The sequence below is a fragment of the Hemiscyllium ocellatum genome, unplaced genomic scaffold, assembly GCF_020745735.1.
Source record: "Hemiscyllium ocellatum isolate sHemOce1 unplaced genomic scaffold, sHemOce1.pat.X.cur. scaffold_97_pat_ctg1, whole genome shotgun sequence".
In the NCBI taxonomy this organism is placed as follows: Eukaryota; Metazoa; Chordata; class Chondrichthyes; order Orectolobiformes; family Hemiscylliidae; genus Hemiscyllium; species Hemiscyllium ocellatum.
The window spans coordinates 1,478,491-1,499,316 of NW_026869338.1; positions in this window are offsets into that span (position 1 = coordinate 1,478,491).

Genomic DNA, 20,826 nt, shown 5'->3' on the forward strand with positions numbered 1-20,826 from the left:
GTTGCGCCGACCGAAGCCTACCTAACCTACACTAGCCCAATAACCTCCATATGCTTATCCAATGCCCCCTTAAATGACCATAAAGAGGGAGAGTCCACCACTGCTACTGGCAGGGCATTCTATGAACTCACAACCCGCTGAGTAAAGAATCTACCCCTAACATCTGTCCTATACCTACCACCCATTAATTTAAAGCTGTGTCCCCTAGTAACAGCTGACTCCATTAGCGGAAAAAGGTTCTCACTGTCAACCCTATCTAAACCCCTAATCATCTTGTAGGTGTCTCTCTGTTCACATTGATTGAAAGTCGCGTTCGTGAAGTATTTGACAGGGAACTGAGTCATGGATAATGGGACGCAGACAGGAAAGTGGGGCTGAGACCACAACCTGATCAGCCACAATCTTAGTGCCTGGTGGAGAAGATTGAACGTATCTAATGACTCACTCCTGTCCCTCAATCCCATGTTCCTGTGTTCCATTCAGCCCATTAAACCTGTTAGGCAGGAACATTTAGAGGCTACTTACTTCTATAACCTGGTGAGCAGAAACAGAGGAGATCATTCGGCCCATCAAGACTGTCCCACACGCTTTGAGGTGATTTGAGAAATGTAATTGTAAAAACCCAGGCTAGGTATGAAAGAGCCCCCTCATCTCTCTTTACAGAGCTTCCCCTCTCTGAAACTTGTGCTCCATTTGTTGGTCATGTTTTAGACCCAAATTCTCGATGAATACAGCCCCCATACTTCACCCAGCGATGGCTCACAAAATCCTCTGGTCTCCCTGATGGCAACATTCAATAACAGAACATCCATGAAAATAACACCCACTGACTTTCCAATAACAGAATGTGAGAACATCAGACACAGGGGCAGGTCATTCACTCCCCAAGCCTGCCTTGCCCTTCACTAAGATCATGACGGATCTGCTCTTGGTCTCAAATCCTCTTTCATACCCAATTCTTCATCGCCCTCAACTCTCTGACAGGTCAATATCCATCTACCTTCTCATCAAATACTTTCAGTCATCTAGCTCCCCGAACACTCTTGAGAAGAGAAATCCTGACATTCAATGCCACCTGTTTGAAGAAAACCCTTGCTGCTCCTATACCATGGCTTGTTGATATGAACAAAAGAGGTTAACACAAGGGGTCAGGTAAAAATGACTGGTCCTGATATCAAGGCTTCTGTTGACATCAAGGAGCTTAACAAATCTGAACTTAATGGGAATCAGAGAAAACTCTCCAATGTTTGGAGTCAAACATGGCACAAAGGAAGGTGTTCATCATCTCAGTCCTGGGTCACCTCTGTGAGAGATCCTCAGGGTAGCTCCCTCTTCACAAACAGCTTCAGCTGCTTCATCAATGTCTCCCCGCCCCCACCCTGCCCACCATAAGATCCGAGGTGGGGATGGTCACCTAGGATTCCACAATGTTCAGAATAATTTGACGCCCCTGTCAGGTTCTAAGCTGGACTGTGTCCATGTGCAGCAAGACATGGACTCCATTGAGGCTTGTGCTTTTAAAGAGTCTGTAACATTCATATAAAGGACTGTCTGACACTGCACGTTGCCACAGTAAAATAAGAGTTCATTCCACACCTCACACTGGTTTGACAGGAATATGAGGAATTCGTTCAGCCCATTGACACTATTGGAGAGGAACAGGGACAGCCCATTCAGTGCCTCCAACATAATTCTCAGGAAGAGAAGGATTCTAGTGTGATGGGCCACACCGGAGCCCCTCAACAATATTTGAAGGTGGTAGCCTAGACTCTAATGTTCTCTTATTTTAAAGAAAATATAAAGTGTCAATTCCAGATGCAATGTGGCGGGTCAAACAACTCCGTGTGAAGCATAATTCTCCCCGTGTCTGCGTGGGTTTCCTCCGGGAGTTCCGGTTTACTCCCACAGTCCAAAGATGTGTGGGTTAGGTGAATTGGCCATGCTAAATTGGCCGTAGTGTTAGGTAAGGGGTAAATGTAGGGGTATGGGTGGGTTGCGCTTCGGTGGGTCGGTGTGGACTTGTTGGGCCGAAGGGCCTGTTTCCACACTGTAAGTGATCTAATCTAATCTAATCCATAACACCATTTATGTAAACACGATAGATGAAATAAAACCAAAGAAAGAAGAATTTAGAATAACAGATTAAAGAACTATTACTAATGAATTGTTCCAGTACTAGAAAAAAAGGAATATTCAGACACTGAATGACACAAATATTTCTCCAATTCAGGATTTAAAAACAGCACCAAGAGAAAATCCATAGAGAGTAGCAGCCAGGAGACATTCACTAAAGCTTTCAATTCGGTGGAGACCCCAATAATTTCTGATGTTACTGAGAAACCAAAACCCAGAAATCCTAATCTGTGAGAGCTGACCATACCCATTGCTTCTACATTAAAATAAACCTAAGGCCTCACTAGTTATTTACTCGAGTAGTCCTAACTAGCCAGCTTGGGAACGGTCATTCAATCTCTCTCGTAAAAGAAACCAGAATAAAATAAACTCTTAAAGCTCCAGCATCATCACACTAGTGAGCACATCGAGCTGTCATACAGGAACCAGGGGAAACCCAATCAGGCCCCTGGTCCTGTCCAATCGGACGAGGAAGAAACCCTTGAGTCACTTACACAGGAACAGTAGGAGGCCATTCCCACCTCAATGCCCTTACACAGGGGCAGAATGAGGTGATTGATGCTGATTCTTGATGAATGGCTTATGCTCGAAACATCGATTCTCCTGCTGTGCTTTTCCAGCAAACCACTGTCTACTCTGATCTTCAGCATCAACAGTCCTCGCTGTCTCCTAACTGATGCTCTAACATGATGACCAAGTGGAACAGAGGGTACACAGCCTGGTGTTCTCTATGTAGGGTGGAAGCTGGTGGGAATGGCTACCTGTTTCAGATGGAAGGCATTGTGGCTGCTGTTGGGGATTGTGAACAACATGGCGTTCAGTACGGGTTCACATGCCGACTGAACAATAACGTGGGGAGAGTTAATTTAGGCATGTAAACTATTAGGATAGTCACGTTAGACTGATGGATGGGCTCTCTAAGTTCAAATAATGCTGATCTTGTTCATGTTGAGCTTGTTTAGTGCACGTCACCTGTATGCCTTACTCTGTCCGAGTCTATTTCTACCCTCTGATCTGTCTGGCCATGTTTACTATGATCTGCCTCCACTGCTCATAAATGAAGTGTTTCCCTGTACTGAGGTACACGTGGCAATAAATCAAACCAATCAATCCTGGGTAAAGTCTGGAATTTCTCACCCTGTCCATGTCTCTTTTGGAAATAAGTGATCGCTGTCACTCCTCGTGTTTAACATCACCGTTTCTTCTCTCACAGCTGTACTGATAAAACACTCAGCTTCTTCACTCTATCCTCGTGATACCATCACCCGTGTCTGTGGTAAGGAGATCATTCCTTACAAAGGAGATCAAATCCGTAGGGAGTGTCCCAACCACGCTCTCAGCAAGGCCCTACAACAGCAGGAAGATGGCTTTACTTATGTACTTGAATCATCTTACAATGAAGGACAGTATACCATTGTCTGCACCCATTACTACACAGGGTTTGATTCGGAGCAGTCAGCATAGACTTGTGAGTGGGAGATCATGCTCCCCAAATTTGTTAGAGTTAGTTGATGAAGTGACCAAGCAGGTTGATGAGGGCCGAGTGGTAACCATAGTCTCTATGGATATCAGTAAGGCCTTTGATAAAGTTCCACATGGCAGGCTGCTCTGGAGAGTTACATCGCGGGAAATGCTGGGGAACTGGCCAATTGGATACACAGTTGGCTTGATAGTAGGAAGCAGATGGTTTAGTGGAAGGGTGCTTGTCAGACTGGAGGCTGGGTCCATGGCTGTTTGTTATCTATGATTTGGTTGAGAATGTTCAAGGTATGATTAGTCAGTTTACAGATGGCACTAAAATAAGTGGGAGCATGATCAGTGAGGAAGTTTATCAGAAATTGCAGCAGGACCTTAATCAGGTGGGGAAGTGGGCCGAGAAATGGCAAATGGAATTTAATATAGATGCGTGATGTCTTGCATTTTAGAATCTCAACTCAAGTAGGAGTTGCACGGCGAATGGGAGGGCCTTAAGGGGTGTAGTGGGCAGAGACACCTTGGTGTTCAGGAGCACGGTTCTCTGAGAGTGGAGTCGCATGTAGACAGGGCAGTGAAGAAGGCATTTGACACACTGACCTTCATCAGGCCGGACATTGAGGATGGAAGTTGGGAATTTATGTTGCAGTAATGTTGCAGTTACAGGACTTTGGTAAGGCCGCACTTGGTGTATTCTGTTCAATTTTTATCACTTTGTTATAGGGAGCATTTTATGAAATTAGAAAGAGTGCAGAAGAAATTCCCATGGACGTTGCCAGAACCCAATGGTCTGAGTTATAGGGAGAGGTTGGACAAGCTAGGACCTTTTCTATAGAGTGCAGGAGACTGAGGGGGGACCTTATAGAGCTGTATAAGATCATGAGGGGTATGGATAGGGTTAATGCTCTCAGTCTTTTTTCAAGGTGTAGAGAATCGAGGATGAGATGGGATCAGTTTAAGGTTAGAGGGAAAGGAATAAAAGGGAACCTGAGGAGCCACTTCTTCACACAGAGGCTGGTACGTGGATGAGCTGCCAGCAGATGTGGTTGATGGGGTGCATTAACAACATTTCAAAAGCATTTGGATAAATATGTGGATAGGAAAGGACTGAAAGGATATGGGCCAAATGCAGGGAAATGGGGTTAGTGTGGATGGACATTTACAAGGTGGAGTCGAACCCCTCTGTTAATTAAAACCAAACACCCAGAAAGGCTCGCCTCACCTCGTAATCTGTTAAAATATGAGCCACACAAATCTCCGACATTCCACTATTTAAACAAACATTCACAAATTAGTTTCTTAACTTTAGTAGTGAACACTGAACAACAACTATTCACAAATACAAGCCCCTCTTTTCTTAGCTACTTACTATCTGTTTCCAACTCTGTCAAAATATGCTGTTCCACCAACCCCCATATTAAACATTACAATCTCAAGACCACACATTCTCTATTTTTCCCACTGTGTTCACTCTTCCAGCTGCTGATCTCCCTGGGTCACATTTTGTTTTACTGCAAGTAGGTTTGTCATGAACATGTATCTTTGATAGAGTGTGTTTGAGATGGGCAGCTAGCACTCCTGCTTTACAGCAGATACTCTGCTGTTGGATGGCAGTAGCTCTCTCTCTAGTGTTCCAAATGCCGAGTTCACTTACTCCACATGATACAATAATTCTCATAATGTGATTGCTTTCCAGCTGTCCAAACAACAGTATTCTAATTCAGTTGGCTTCTGGTATCCTGAGCATTATTTAAACGACTAATACGTCATCCCCACCTGCTTCACTCTATGCTGTGTCCTCTTCAGGTGCTGTTTAGTTCACTCACCTACTCGGTCTAATCTCTCCCTCACCTCACATACATAATCCAAGTGTGAGATCTCCGACTTCGGTCCAGTCAATTTAGATTTAATTAATTTCAAAGGATTTCACTTCATGTAGGAAGATTAACTCAAAGGAAGTAAACGGAGTAGATTTATTTGGGGCATCTTCGATGATAAGCAATTTACTGGGACATGTTTATCCCAATCATTTGGCCAATCCTGACAGTACGCTGTTAACATGGTCTTCAGTGTCTGATGCTAACTTTTCAATGCTCCCTGGGATTCAGGATGGGACGTCCTTTATTTGAAGTGCTGTATGCCTATGCTATCCATGACTTCCTTAAACAGCTGAGGGGTAAAATGAGACCCTTGGTCTGATTGAATCTCTCTGCGGAGCCCACAGCGAGGTAAAAAAAGCCACCAACTCATCTACCTCCCTTTTTGCCTTAACACTCCATAATGGAATTGCCTCTGGAAATCTGGTCGACACATCCATTATGGTCAGCAAATGTTGGTTTCCACTTTTACTTTAAAAAGGGGAGCTCCACAATTAATCAGAACCCACGTGAAAGGTTCTTCGAATGCAGGAATTGGCAACAAAGATGCTTGTTGTTTATTGCCTGTGACTTATCGAACATTTGGCATGTATGATATGTAAAACAAAAATTAACCACATCCTTGAGCATTCCAGGCCACTAGAAATGCTTCTGCACCTAAGCTTGAGTCTTCCTTACACCTAGGTGACCACCTGCAGTTAGTTCGTGTGCTACCCATAACACAGTATGCTACCAGTCAAACGATCGAGTGCACTTGGCCCATTTCCCTCTGCACTAACCTACTGTTGTTCTCCATGTTCAGGGTTTCCCTGCACCGTGACATCACACAGGGTGTCAGTTACCTGAACATCAACTCCATTGTCTTTTTCTTCCGTTTTTCATTCCTGCTGTAACTTATGACAGTGGGATGTTGTTACTACACAGTCTGGAAAATTCCTGGCTATATTTCTTTTAACTCCTCAGTTCCCTAGTTTTCATTTGACTTCTCCACCATAAGAGGTCTCTCCCACCTTGGATCCTATTAAATCGTTCACAAGAACACACTGTATTCCTGGAACTGACACTGTCACTCACTCTGACTGTTACTTCCCCAATCCTGATTTGGCACTCCAATGTGATGTTTCTGTCCCCAACCTGAATTTCTGTCCCAATTCCACAAATTATCACGCTCTTGAGTAACATGTCAGAAAGAGTGAAAATCCTTCCATCTCTTGCTATTAGGGGCTGAGAGAAAGTGAGGACTGTAAACGATGGAGGTTAGAGTTGAATAGTGGGGGCTGCAAAAGCACAGCAAATCAGGCAGTATCTTAGGCAGGAGAGTTGACGTTTCAGGCACAAGTCCTTCATCAGATAAGTGGGGGGTAAGGGAGGGAAAAGGGGGCTGAGAAATAAATAGGAGGGTGGGGGTGGAGCTGGGTGGAAGGTAGCTTGCAAGACGATAAGTAGATGCTGGTGGGGTGTGATGGTGATAGGTCGGAGAGGAGGGTGATGTAGATAGGTGGTAGGACAGCTGGACCCCTCAAACTATACCACATCAACATCGACTTCACCAATTTCCAAACCTCTCCTCCCACAACCTTATGCCAGATCCAACCATTCAAATTATTCCGCCCTCTTGAACTGTCTTAATTATCCATCATGCTTCCCACCTATTCACTCCACCCTCTCCTCCGACATATCACTATCACTCCCACCTACATCTTCCTATCACCCTCCCAGTGATCCTCCCGCGAGTCCAGCTCCTACACTCCTATTTATCTTTCAGCCCCCTTGTTCCCCCACCACATTCCTGATATGTCAATTGTCCTGCTCTTCAGATGCTGCCTGATCTACTGTGCTTTTCTGGCACCTCACTTCTCAACTATTAGCAACTGCGCAGGTTCCATATCTCAGAAAATTATAATTTATCGTCCTCCCCTGGAACCTCCCCGCCCCCCCCCCCCCCCCCCCCGCCGCCCCCCATCTTCTGAGTAAACTTTATCCATAGAGGCAAATCCTTTATAGAGACCAGGTACTGACTCTGTATCTAGGCTGTGCACTCTCCTACAGCTCCTTGGAGACTTGGGGTCTTCTTTAACAGTTTCACTTTTGCCACTGGCTTAGCCTCTTCTACCACATCTTTTCCCAAAGTGTCTTCCTTCAACCCCCAGCACGGTGTGTCCCAGCTTACTGCAGTGAAAGCTCCTTTTCCCAGTGCCTTTCTTAAACCATCGGCACTGTAATGGTATGTGTTTCACTCCCTAATAGTGAGAACACAATAGGCCTTTCACCTCCTTTCAACTCCCTTGGGCTTCTTTTTTCACCTATAGTAAACTATTGAGCGCTATTGTTCGCTTTGTAGTGTGTGATCTCCCCTTCTCCCAGTTTCTATCCTTCACAGGGTGAAAATCCTCCCAGAAGATAAATTTCATCTCATGCACCAATGCGTATTTACCTGCCGTTTCTGCCGCGCTTCTCACTTCTTGAAATTTCTATTCATTCCCATGAATTTTTACCATCTCTGGAAGTGCGTCTTTAAACTCCTCCAGCAGAATAATCTCCCTTCGAGCCTCACAGGTCTTATCCATTTTTAAGGTCCGCACCTGTCTACCAAAATGACTGTGTTTAATTCTTTCAAACTCAGCATAAGCCTGACCTGGTTCCGTCTCTATATTTCTGAACCTCTGCCTATATTCTTCTTGTACCAATTCATAACCAATCAAAATAGCCAGTCTGACATCTGACTAATCTCTTGACCCCTCATCTGGCAGTGCTGCAAATACCTCACTCCTGTGCCCACCGGCATGGTCTGAATGAGCGTTACCCACAAGGTCACTGGACACACCATCTGCTGAGCCATTTTGTTTTTCAAATGAAATAAAAATATTTACATTTTTCTCACCGAAATATGACAAGGTATTATCATAGCTGTATACATCCCTTCATCTCGATCCTGTTCATTTAACTTCCCAACTTCCGAAATTCAAAATCTCTCTCTCTTTTCCTCTCTTACCCTTTCCCTTTGTTCTCTCTCTGTTTCCGTCCCTATTTTCACCTTCTAACTCCAGTTGCCAGATTTGCAATTTAAGTTTCTTTCTAACCCTACTGCAGTTGCCTGTTTCTCTGACACACCAAAGTGCTTGACCATCTCCGTTACAATTTCAGCTTTCCTTTTGTCCCTGGTTAAACCCAATTCCAACCTATTTGCTAATTATAAAAATATTCCTTGCTCTGACTTTGTAAACTTCCTTGGCAAATTTGGGAACCTCTTTAGTTATGTTAAAAAAAACAATTCTTTCACTTTCACTTTAACCAACCACAAGTTAACAAAATTAAATGAATTTTCCCAACGGTTTTATGTGAAGATCCAGGTCACTAATTGCAATGTATTGGAATCTGCTGGGACCTTTTGTACCACAAATCTGTTCAAGTCTGTCCAAGTCCCCAGCAAGGCCCCAAACTGTTTTGACATCAATGTCGAACCCCTCTGTTAATTAAAACAACACACCCAGAAAAGCTCGCCTCGCATCATAATCTGATAAAAGGTGGGTGACAGAGAACTCCTAAATTCCACTAATTAACGAAAAATAATAATTTATATGTATGCAAGTTAGCTCACTGAGCATGAATATTTGTTTTCAGATGTTTCGTCACCATGATTAGGTGACATCATCAGTGAGAGTTTCCGCTAAAGCGCTGGTGGTATGTCCTGTCTCTCTATTTATGGGTTTTCCTTCCCGAAGGTGGGTGATGTCATTTCCGGTTGTTTATTAGTAGAGAAGGTAGATAGGATCCAAATTGATGCATTTATTGATGGACTTCTGGTTAGAATGCCATTCCTCTGAGAACGTCCTTGCGTGTCTTCGTATGTGTGTGTGTTGTTCCAGTCAAAGTGATGCCCTTCTCTGTCTGTATTATGGAATATAGTGATAATGGGTCATGTATTTTGGTGGCCAGTTGGTGTTCATGTATCCTGGTAACATGACAACAGGACCATTACAATGGCAGAAAAATGATTTTGTATGCATTGTTTAATCAATGTGTGTGTGCAGATATTTTTCATATGTGCACAACACATTCTAAATGAACAACGGAGACACAGTTATTGAAAAATGATGCACATGATGTATAAAATTTATAAAACATTATTTGATGCTCATGTAATGTGACATGTCCCCCTTCTCGCAGTGTTCCATCCTTTTCTGGAATTCTCTCCTCTAACTTAACATTCTTATCAGGTTGTGTGTTGTACATTCTTTCTTCTGGTGTCCCAACGTATTTCCGTTAATCCCCTTTCTACTGGGACTTCAATATATTGGCCTGCTGGGTGCTTTCCAAAGCTGGTGTCTGTCATATCATTGGAGAGAAAAATTCTGGCATCAGACCCAGCATTTGAACACATTACTCTGTTATAAATGCACTGTAGAAAGTACCACAGCACACAGGAATTGCCAAAACATTGAGGGATGTGCATCTATTACTTTCAATAACCTAGTTTACACATTTTTCACATGTCCCCATCTATATCCTCTCTCTTTGTATCTAGTCAAAAAATTGCCAATTATTCTTTATGTCCCATCTCTCAAAACACCTTATTTCGATTTATATCTATAGCTCTCTTCTTGATGTAATGTGATTATAATTGAGCAATATCACTACAAAGATATGAGGGAGGAGCTGGCTAAAGTTAATTGGAAGGGGAGCCAAGCAGGGAAGACCACGGAGCTACAATGGCAGGAATTTATGTTGGATAATTCGGAGGATATCAGAAATTCTCCCAAAAAAGATGAATCATATTCATGGGAGGACAAGGCATCCATGAGTGACAAGGCTTCGAATCAAAAGAGGAAACATACAATGTGGTGAAGAGGATTGGGAATCTAGAGAATTCATTGGCTCTGAAACGACATCAGGCTGGCATCCCTGACACTGCAGAGCTCTTATTCATGGTCATGGAGAGAAACAGACGGAAACACATTCAACTTAAACCCAGAAGATGGGATTACTCAAGGGAAAAGATTCAGGTGAATTTAACAATTGAATAAAATCAGTTAAATGTTCTTACGGAATGTGTCAGATTGGGAGAATCAGGATGGTATTGCACCGCAAGAAAGAGACTTTATGGAGTGCCTCAGAGATGGATTCTTAGAACAGCTGGTGCTGGAGCCGACCTGGGAGAAGTTAATTCTGGATCTGGTATTGTGCAACGAACTAGAATTGGTCAGGGACCTCGAAGTGAAGAAGCCATTGGGAAGTAGTGACCATAATACAATCTGCAATTTGAGAGGGAGAGGGTACAGTCGGAAGTGATAATTTTTTCAGTTTAATAAAGGGAACTATTGAGCTATGAGGGAGGAGCAGGCCAAAGTTCAATGGTGCAATACCTTAGCAGGGCTGACAGTGGAGGAACAATGGCGGATATTTCTGTGCATAATGCAGAAGTTGCAGGATCAGTTCATTCCAAAAAGGAAGAAAGATCCTAGGAGGAGGCATGGGTGGCTGTGGCTGACGAGGGAAGTTAAGAATCATATAAAGTTAAAAGAGAAAAAGTATAACATAGCAAAGATAAGTGGGAAAACGGGGGACTGGAAAGAACAACAGAGGATTAGCAAGAAGGAAATACGCAGAGAGAAAAATTGGTACGAATTTAAGATGGATAATCATATAAAGGAGGATAGTAAAAGTTTTTTTTAGGTATGTGAAAGGCAAAAAAATGGTTAAGACCAAAATTGTGCCCTTGAAGACAGAAACAGGGGAAATATTACGGGGAACAAAGAAATGGCAGAATAATTGAATTGGTACTTCAGATCTGTGTTCACTGGGGAAGACACAAGCAATCTCCCTGAGGGAACAGTAACTGAAGAACCTGAACTGAAGGGAATTTATATTTGCCAGGAATTGGTGTTGGAGAGACTGTTAGGTCTGAAGATTGATAAGTCCCCGGGGCCTGATGGTCTACATCCCAGGGTGCTGAAGGAGATGGCTCGAGAAATCGTGGATGCGTTGGTGATTATTTTCCAGAGTGCGATAGATTCGGGATCAGTTCCTGCGGATTGGAGGATGGCTAATGTTGTGCCACTTTTTAAGCAAGGTGGGAGAGAGAAAGCAAGAAATTATAGACCAGTTAGTCTGACCTCAGTCGTGGGAAAGATGCTGGAGTCTACTATAAAGGATGAAATTACGACACATCTGGATAATAGTAACAGGATAGGTCAGAGTCAGCATGGATTTATGAAGGGGAAATCGTGCTTGACTAATCTTCTGGAATTTTTTGAGGATGTAACTCTGAAGATGGACGAGGGAGATCCAGTAGATGTAGTGTACCTGGACTATAAGAAAGCTTTTGATAAAGTCCCGCATAGGAGGTTAGTGAGCACACTTAGGGCGCATAGTATTGGGGGCAAAGTATTAACTTGGATTGAAAGTTGGTTGGCTGATAGGAAACAAAGAGTAGTGATAAACGGCTCCATTTCAGAATGTCAGGCAGTGACCAGTGGGGTCCCACAGGGATCAGAACTGGGACCGCAGTTTTTGACAATATATGTTAATGATATAGAAGATGGTATTAGCAATAACATTAGCAAATTTGCAGATGATACTCAGCTGGGTGGCAGGGTGAAATGTGATGAGGATATTAGGAGATTACAGGGTGACCTGGACAAGTTAGGTGAGTGGTCAGATGCATAGCAGATGCAGTTTAATGTGAATAAATGTATGGTTATCCACTTTGGTGGCAAGAACAGGAAGGCAGATTACTATCTAACTGGAATCAATTTAGGCAGTACAGAAAGATCTGGGTGTTCTTGTACACCAGTCAATGAAGATATGCATGCAGGTTCAGCAGGTAGTGAGGAAGGCGAATAGCATGCTGGCCTTCATGTCAACAGGGATTGAGTATAGAAGCAAAGAGGTTTTTCTGCAGCTGTACAGGGTCTTGGTGAGACCACACCTGGAATACTGTGTGCAATTCTGGTCTCCAAATTTGGGAAAAGACATTTTGCCTATTGAGGGAGTGCAGCGTAGGTTGACGAGGTCAATTCCTGAGATGACGGGTTACCTTACACTGAAAGACTGGAGCGACTGGACTTGTATACCCTTGAGTTTAGAAGACTGAGAGGGGATATGATGGCGACATATAAGATTATTAAAGAATTGGACACTCTCGAGGCAGGAAACATGTTTCTGCTGATGGGTGAGTGCTGAACCAGAGGACACAGCTTAAAAATATGGGTAGACGATTTATGACAGAGATGAGGAGAAACTTCTTCACCCAGAGGGTAGTGGCTGTGTGGAATGCTCTGCCTCAGAGGGCAGTGGAGGTCCAGTCTTTGGATTCATTTAAGAAAGAGTTGGATAGAGCTCTCAAGGATTATGGAATCAAGGGTTATTGAGATAAGGCAGGAACAGGATATTGATTAAGGATGATCAGCCATGATCATATTGAATGGTGGTGCAGGCTCGAAGGGCGGAATAGCCTACACACGCACCTATTGTCTATTGTCTATTTATGCTAACCCATTAATGTTACCGCACTTGAGCAACCGATCTGATCAAAGCTCCGCAGTCCTGCCACATTCAGTCATAAATGGTGATGGATGATTAAACAAATGACTGTAGGAAAGGGATCCACAAACATCCCCATCCTAGATAATGGAACAGACCTTCATATCAGTGTAAAAGACAAGGATGTAGTATCTGTGCCATCCTCAGCCAGAAGTGTTGAGTCGATGATCCACCTCACTCTCGCCATGATGCCCACAGAACCACAGTTGCCAGTGTTTAATCAATCTGATTCGCTGCCAATGACATGAAGAAACAGCCGAACACACAGTAGATACGACAAAGGCAATGGGACCTGACCCCATTCCTGCGATCAAACTGAAGACTTGTGCTGCACAACAAGCCGTGTCCTTGGGGAAGCTGTTTCATTCCAGCTCCAACTCTCACATCTCCCTGGCAATGTGGAAAATTACTCAGCTATGTCCGGTCCCCTAAGAGGGGAATAATTACAATCTGACCGATTACCATTCCCTCGGGACAGTCACGATAGTCAAGTTGGTGGGAGTTCTTTTTGACAGAGCTGTCAAGCAGCACAGAAATAACTAGCTCAGTGTTGTCTCTGATATGTCCCCATGTAGAGATGGGGCTGTTATGGAAATGTCATTAGATTACTAATCCAGACCAGGCTAATGGTCTGGCAGCGGGTGGATGTTTAAAATAATTAATAAAATATTAAGATGCAAAATCTGGTGTCAGTAATATGACCGTGAAACCAATATCGATTGCAAACACGAATTTGCTTCCCCAGCGGACTTTCAGGAAGTGAATCTCCCGTGCTTTCCTGGTCTGTCCTAAACGTGACTCCACACACAGATATATGATAAACGTTTCAATGCTCTCTGAGTCGGCCAAGCAAAATAATCTATTGTTTCAAACTGCTCCAAGCTCTTAAACGATAAAACGAGACAGAACACCCGGCACCAGCCTCGGTATCGGAAAAGGGAACGGTAAACACAATCTTGTCGATCCTGCAGAGACCTCCTGCCTAATATCTGAGAGTTTGTGACAACTTTCCCACAGACTACACAGAAACACCGGTAAAGGAGGAGGTTGCAAAACACATTGAGCCTCACCCATTCTAGTTCAAGTTCAAACATCTCCTCAATGCTCTTATCCCACACTATGAATATACCCATTAATTTGAGTAACCTTGGAGAGCTATAAAATAGGAAATGCAGTACTCCCTTTGGTCCATCAAGTTTGCTACCCAATTCAGCATAATGATGGCTGGCCCTTTATTTCCACACCGTACTCCTGCTCTCCCACCATCCCTTTCCTGTCTCTAAATCCTTATTTATATACAGTGTCTTGGCTACCAGGTGTGAGCGAATACCCCAGTGTCACCAGTGCCTGAGTCCAGACATTTATTCTGATCTCAATGCAGAGTGTCCTGTCTGTATCTAATACTTTGGCCCCTTGTTTTAGACATACCAGTCAGGGGAATTATCATTCCTGCTACCAATCTGTCTCACCCTGTCCGAGTGTTATATATGTTACTGAGATCTCCACTCATTTGCCTAAAGCCAATGGAATACAGGCCTAGTTGCCCCAAACTCTGCTCCCACAACAAGCCTGTCATCCCAGAGATCAGTCTGGCCATCCTTCACTGCATTCCCTCAATGTCAGGTTTGTCCTTTATTAGGTAAGGAGAACAAAACTGCACACAATACTGCACAATGTTCAAGATGTGGTCCCAACAAGGCCCTGTACAGCTGCAGTAAGAGACCCTTTTTGCTGGACTCAAATCCACCTGAAATTAAGGTCAATGCACCAGTTACCTTCCTAACTACTTTCTGTTCCTGCAATATTGTTTTCAGTGACTGGTGTACAGGGAGATCCAGATCAATTTCAATATTACAACTCCCCCCTTGGAGGGTCTGTGTACACTGGTCAACTGACCTCTGGGTTGAGACCTCACTGTGCAGCAGGGACCTTGGAGGGCTGCTCAGAAGGAAACAACAAAAAGGAGTATACATCGCTTTGTAGACCAACATGGTTCAAGCATAGGCTGCCAATCGCTTGTTCCCACCAAAGGGCCCACCGTCACCTCTACTCACCTTACTCTCCATCTGCAACGTATTTGCCCATTCACTCCACGTGTCTCAGTCACCTTGGAGCTTTTCTTACAACCTCCTCGCCCTCTCACAATCCCACATCCTTTAGTGCTGTTAGCAGGCTGGGATTTCATACCCACAACCAAATGCTTAATGCGTTTTGTGAACAGCGGGGCCCGAGCACCGATCCCTGCGATATCTCAGCAACCTTCCTGTGTTCATTTTATTTTTCTGATTTATTTATTTCGTGAATCTGGGTGTCACTGGCTGGGCCGGCATTTATTGCCCGTCCCTAGTTGCCCTTGAGCAGGTAGTGGTGAGCTGCCTTGTTGAATTGCTGCAGTCCACCTGTCCCACAATGCCATTTGGGAGGGAATCCAGTATTCTGACCCAGTTGCAGTGAAGGGAAGGTGATATATTTCCAAATCAGGATGGTGAATGGCTTGGAGGGGAACTTGAAGATGGTGGTGTTCCCATACATCTGCTGCCCTTGTCCTTTTGGATAGACGTGGTCGTGAGTTGGGAAGAGGGTGTCTGAGGATCTTTGGTGAATCATTTCGGTGCAGCTTGTAAAACACTGCTGCTGCTGAGCGTTGATGGTGGAGTACTGTGGATGAAACGACACTCAAACTGGCTGTTATGTCCAGAATGGTATCAAGCTTCTTGAGTGTTGTTGGGTCTGCAATCATCCAGGAAAATAGGGAGTACTCTCTCACACTTCTGACTTATGCATTGTAGATAATGGACAGGCTTTTGGAAGTCAGGATGTGAGTTACTCGCCGCAGTATGCCTTGCTTCTGACCTGCTCTTGTAGTTACTGTCTTTATGTGGGCGAGTCCAGTGAGTTTCTGAGCAATGATTATCCCCCAGGATTTTGATACTGGAGGATTCAGTGATGGTAGCACCATTGAATGCCAAGGGGCAGGTTAGATTGTATTTTAGTGGTGATGGTCACCGTCTGGCATTTGTGAGGCCTGAATATTACTTGCCACTTGTCAGCCTGGATACTGTCCAAACCTTGTCTCATTTGGACATGGATTACTTCAGTTCTGAGGAGCCACAAATGTTGCTGAACATTGTGATATCATTGGTGAACATCCCCACTTCTGACATTATAATAGAGGGAAGCCATTGATGAAGCAGACCTGAAGATGCTTCGGCCTAAGCCGCTGCTGTAGTGATTCCTACAGACTTGTCCTCGAGCTGAGTTGACTGACCTTCATCAGCCATGACCATCTTCCTATGTGTCAGGTACGATTCCAACGAGCGGGGAGTTTAACCCGGATACCCATTGATTCCAGTTTTGCTAAGGTCACTTGATGCCACACTTGGTCGAAGGCAGCTTTGATTTAAAGCCCTGTCACTCTCACCCCACCTCTGGAATTCAGCGCTTTTGTCCATGTTTGTGGGAATGAGGTCAGAAGCTGAGCGGCTCTGGTAGAGTCCAAACTGGCGTCATTGACCAGGGTATTGCTGAGCAGGTGCTGCTTAAAAGCACTAACACCTTCCATGATAGATAGTAGACTGATGGGCTGGTAATTGGCCGGATTGGATTTGTTCTGCTCTTTATGTATAGCAGATACTTGGGTACTTTTCCATACAATCGGGTAAATGTCGTTGTTGTAACTGTATGGCAACTGCTTGGCTAGGGAAGTGGCAAGTTCTAGAGCACATGTTTTCAGTGCTATTGCCAGAATGTAGTCAGGGTATGTACCCTTTGAAGTATCCAGTGTCTACAACCGTTTCTGGATATTGCATGGATTAAATGGAATTGCTGATGACTGGTAACTGAATTACAGAGGACCACTGAAGGAGGCCAAGATGGATCATGCGCTCAGCATTTCTTACTGAAGATTGTTGAGTATGCATCAACCTTATCTTTTGCAATGAAGAGCTAGGATATTGCATCATTAATGATAGAGATATTTGTGGAATCTCCTTCTCCAATGACTTGTTTAATTGTCCCTACCATTTCTCCACGAGATGTGGAAGAACTGCAGAACTGAGATCTGATCCGTTGCTTTTGGGATCACATAGCTCTGTCTCTTACATACTGATTATGCTGCTTGGCCACATGTTATCCTGTTTGGTGGTTTCGTCAGGCTGTCCCCTCATTTTCAGGAATGGCTGGTGCTGCTCCTGCACACTCCATTGAATCAGAGTCTATTCTCTGGCTTGATAGTAATTGTTGCAAGGGGGATATGCCAGGCCATGAGATTGTGCGGGAGTCCAATTCTGCTGTATTGATGACACACAACACCATATGAAAACCCAGGGTTGAACTGCTAGATCTGTTCGAAGTTTGTCCCATTTAGTACAGTGATGGTGCCACCCAATATGATGGAAGCTATTCTCAATGTGAAGGTGTGACTTTGTCTCCATAGTGACTATGCGATGGTCACTCTTACAGATACTGTCATGGAGAGATACTTCTGCAACTGGCAGATTAGTACGAATGAAATCAAATATGTCTCGTTAGTTCCTTCACCAACTGCGGCAGACCCAGTCTAGCAGTTATGTTCTGTAGAACCCGACCAGTTCGATCTGTAATGCTGCAGCTGAACCACACTTGGTGGTGGACATTGAAATCCCCCACCCAGGGTACAACTTTGTGTCCTTGCCACGCTCAGGGCTTCCTCCAAGTGTTGGTCAGCATGGAGGAGTACTGATTCATCAGTTAAGAGAGACTGGTACATGGTAATCAGCAGGAGGTTTTCTTCCCCATGTATAAACTAACGCCACGAGACTTCATGGGATACAGAGTCACTGTTGAGGACTCCCAGAGCAATTCCCTTCCAATTGTATCCCACTCCACCATCACTTCTGTTGTATCTGTTACTAATTCTAATAACTACTAATAATTACTAATTCAAAGTTTGTGAGAAGATTTATAGCTCGGGTGCCAGTTGTTGTGGTTCTGTTCGCCGAGCTGGGAATTTGTGTTGCAGATGTTTCATCCCCTTTCTAGGTGACATCGTCAGTGCTTGGGAGCCTCCTGTGAAGTGCTTCTGTGATGTTTCCTCCGGCATTTGTAGTGGTTTGTCTCTGCCGCTTCCGGTTGTCAGTTCCAGCTGTCCGCTGCAGTGGCTGGTATATTGGGTCCAGGTCGATGTGCTCATTGATTGTGTCTGTGGATGAGTGCCATGCCTCTAGGAATTCCCTGGCTGTTCTCTGTCTGTTCTGCTGGTGAGACAGGAGATATCCGGGAAGGTGATGGGTTGTCTGGGATATAGTCATACTCACAGAATCATATCTTACAGACAATGTCAGGCTGTTGTTTGACGAGCCTATTTATTTCTATTTACTTCTTCCTGCCAGCTATCCCATTCTGGAAACATGGTCATATATTCACCCCAATTTACTCAGATTTTATTTTGCAAACTAGCTTTACCAAAACTTTCCTGAAAATTCAAGTTCTTGTCTCCCAGAACGTTTCTCAAACATTATCCCCATTTCATAAATCCGTGTTACCGTTGTCTGTGACCATTATTTTCAGTCCCAATAATTTCTCCTAAATCTTTTATTTACTATGTTCTATGCTCCATGTACTCGAACCTTTTTTCCACACCCAACTTGGTTTTCCTCGTATTGTTTGAAAGTTTTGTGAAGACAGACCTGAAGTAGCTGTTTCATTGTTCTGCCATTTCCGTTACCCATTCTCCATTCTCTGGTTTCAGATTGTAAGGAAGCTGCACTTGTTTTCTCATACTTCTCACATTGACATGATTTGACGAGCTATTACAGTTCACTCTTATAAACTTTGTGAATATACTCTTCAGAAACCCATCAATTCCTGCCTTTTGCTCCTCAATAATTTACCTTCCACACCATATACTCACAGGAGCATAGACCAACAGAAATACAGCACAACCTATATTAGTCCCACTTTGAAACAACAGGCCCATAGCAGGAAATGTTATGACACTTCCAAGTGCTCGTCCAAGTACTTTTTGATGGTTATGAGGCTACCTGTGATACTTCCGCTCCCAGGAAGTGAATTCCAGAACCTAACGGCTTCTGGGCGAAGAACAAACCTCAAATTTTCTCTAATTCTCAAACCCTTCACTTTAAAAGTGTTCTCGCTTGTTCTCAACTCTCTGACTAAAAGGAACAGCTGCTGTTTATCCACCCACGTCCATGCTTCTCATAATCGTTGCCTTCTGAATCACATCCCCCTCAGCCTTCTCTGCTCCAATGTAAACAACCCGAGCTTACCCAGTTTCTCTCCATAGCGATATGCTCCATCCCAGCGAACATCCTGGTGAATCTCCTCTGCATACCATCCAGTACAACCATACCCTTCCTTTTAAGTGGCTTCCAGAGCTACATACAGTACTCCATCTTGACCTAACCAATGCTGTGTATATTTCTTATAATCTACACCCCGATTGATTAACGCTACAGCCAAGGTCCAGTTCTTAGCTAGTCCATTACCCTGCTCAGTCCCATTCAGTGATGTGTGGAGAAGAACGAACTGAGCTTCCCAATGTGCTGCCATTCATTGATTACTCCCCTGTCTGGTTCCTTCTTCCACTGTGCATCACCTCATATTTATCAGGGTTATGTTCCATCTGCCATTGATCTGACCATCTGACCATTCCATCTGTACCTTTCTGTAACATAAGACCTTTCTCCTCATTGCCAATCAACCAGGCAAACACAAACGTGCTTATCACAATCCCCACCCCTTTCACCCAACCCCTTCATTCACATCTGCACCATTTATGAAAACCACAAATAATAAGGGACACAGCACTTATCCCTGTGGTACACCAGGGGACATTGGTCTCCAGTCACACAAACCGCATTATCCCACCACCCTCTGACCCCTGACACTAAGAAACTTTTCGTTGTAACTTGTCACGTTATCCTTGATTCCATGAGATTTTACTTTATTTTAAAGTTTCCCATATGGGGCTTTGTCGAAGGCCTTGCTGCAATACTAAATAAGTGACCTCCTCAAACCAATTCAATCAAATTCATTAGATTTGACTTCCTTCTGATAAAATCATGATGATTATCTCTGATCCGATCTTGCTACTCTGATTGGAGTTCAATTTTATCCTTCCGTGTTTTCTCCAGTAGTTCCCTTAACTGTGAATTAATACTCGTTCAAGTATACTTCCCTGGTCTATTCTACCACCCATACTGTGAAGTTATAAATCACACAACACCAGGTTATAATCCAACAGGTTTAACTGGAAGCACACTAGCTTTCGGAGCGTCGCTCCTTCATCAGGTGATTGTGGAGGACACAATTGTAAGGCACGGAATTTATAACAAACATTTACAGTGTGATGTAACTGAAATTATACATTGAAAATTACCTTGACCGTGTAATGAGTCTTTCATCTGTTCGAATACCATGATAGTTTCACTTCTTTCGTGTGTAAATCAAAAACAACTTTTCGTAAAAAAAAGTTGCTTCCTCAGGTTAAATGTAACAATTGGTGTTAGCTAGACAATATGTCGAAGGTGTTAGCGCTCTGTCTATGCCATGATGTTTAGATGATTCTAATCTAAAAAGTGAGATAACAGAGTTTTACACTTATTCATGCAGTTTTTGAGCAAAGTATAATGTACTCTGCAATTACAAATTCACCGCACAAAATATATGTGTGCTTGTGGATCTTTATGTCAGTCTGTTTGTGTGTCTGTCTGGGTTGGAGGTTGTGAGTGTGAGAGAGAGTGTATATGTGTGTAGTGAGTGTAGAGTGCCTTAAGTCTGTGAGGGGTGTAGGTGTGAGTGT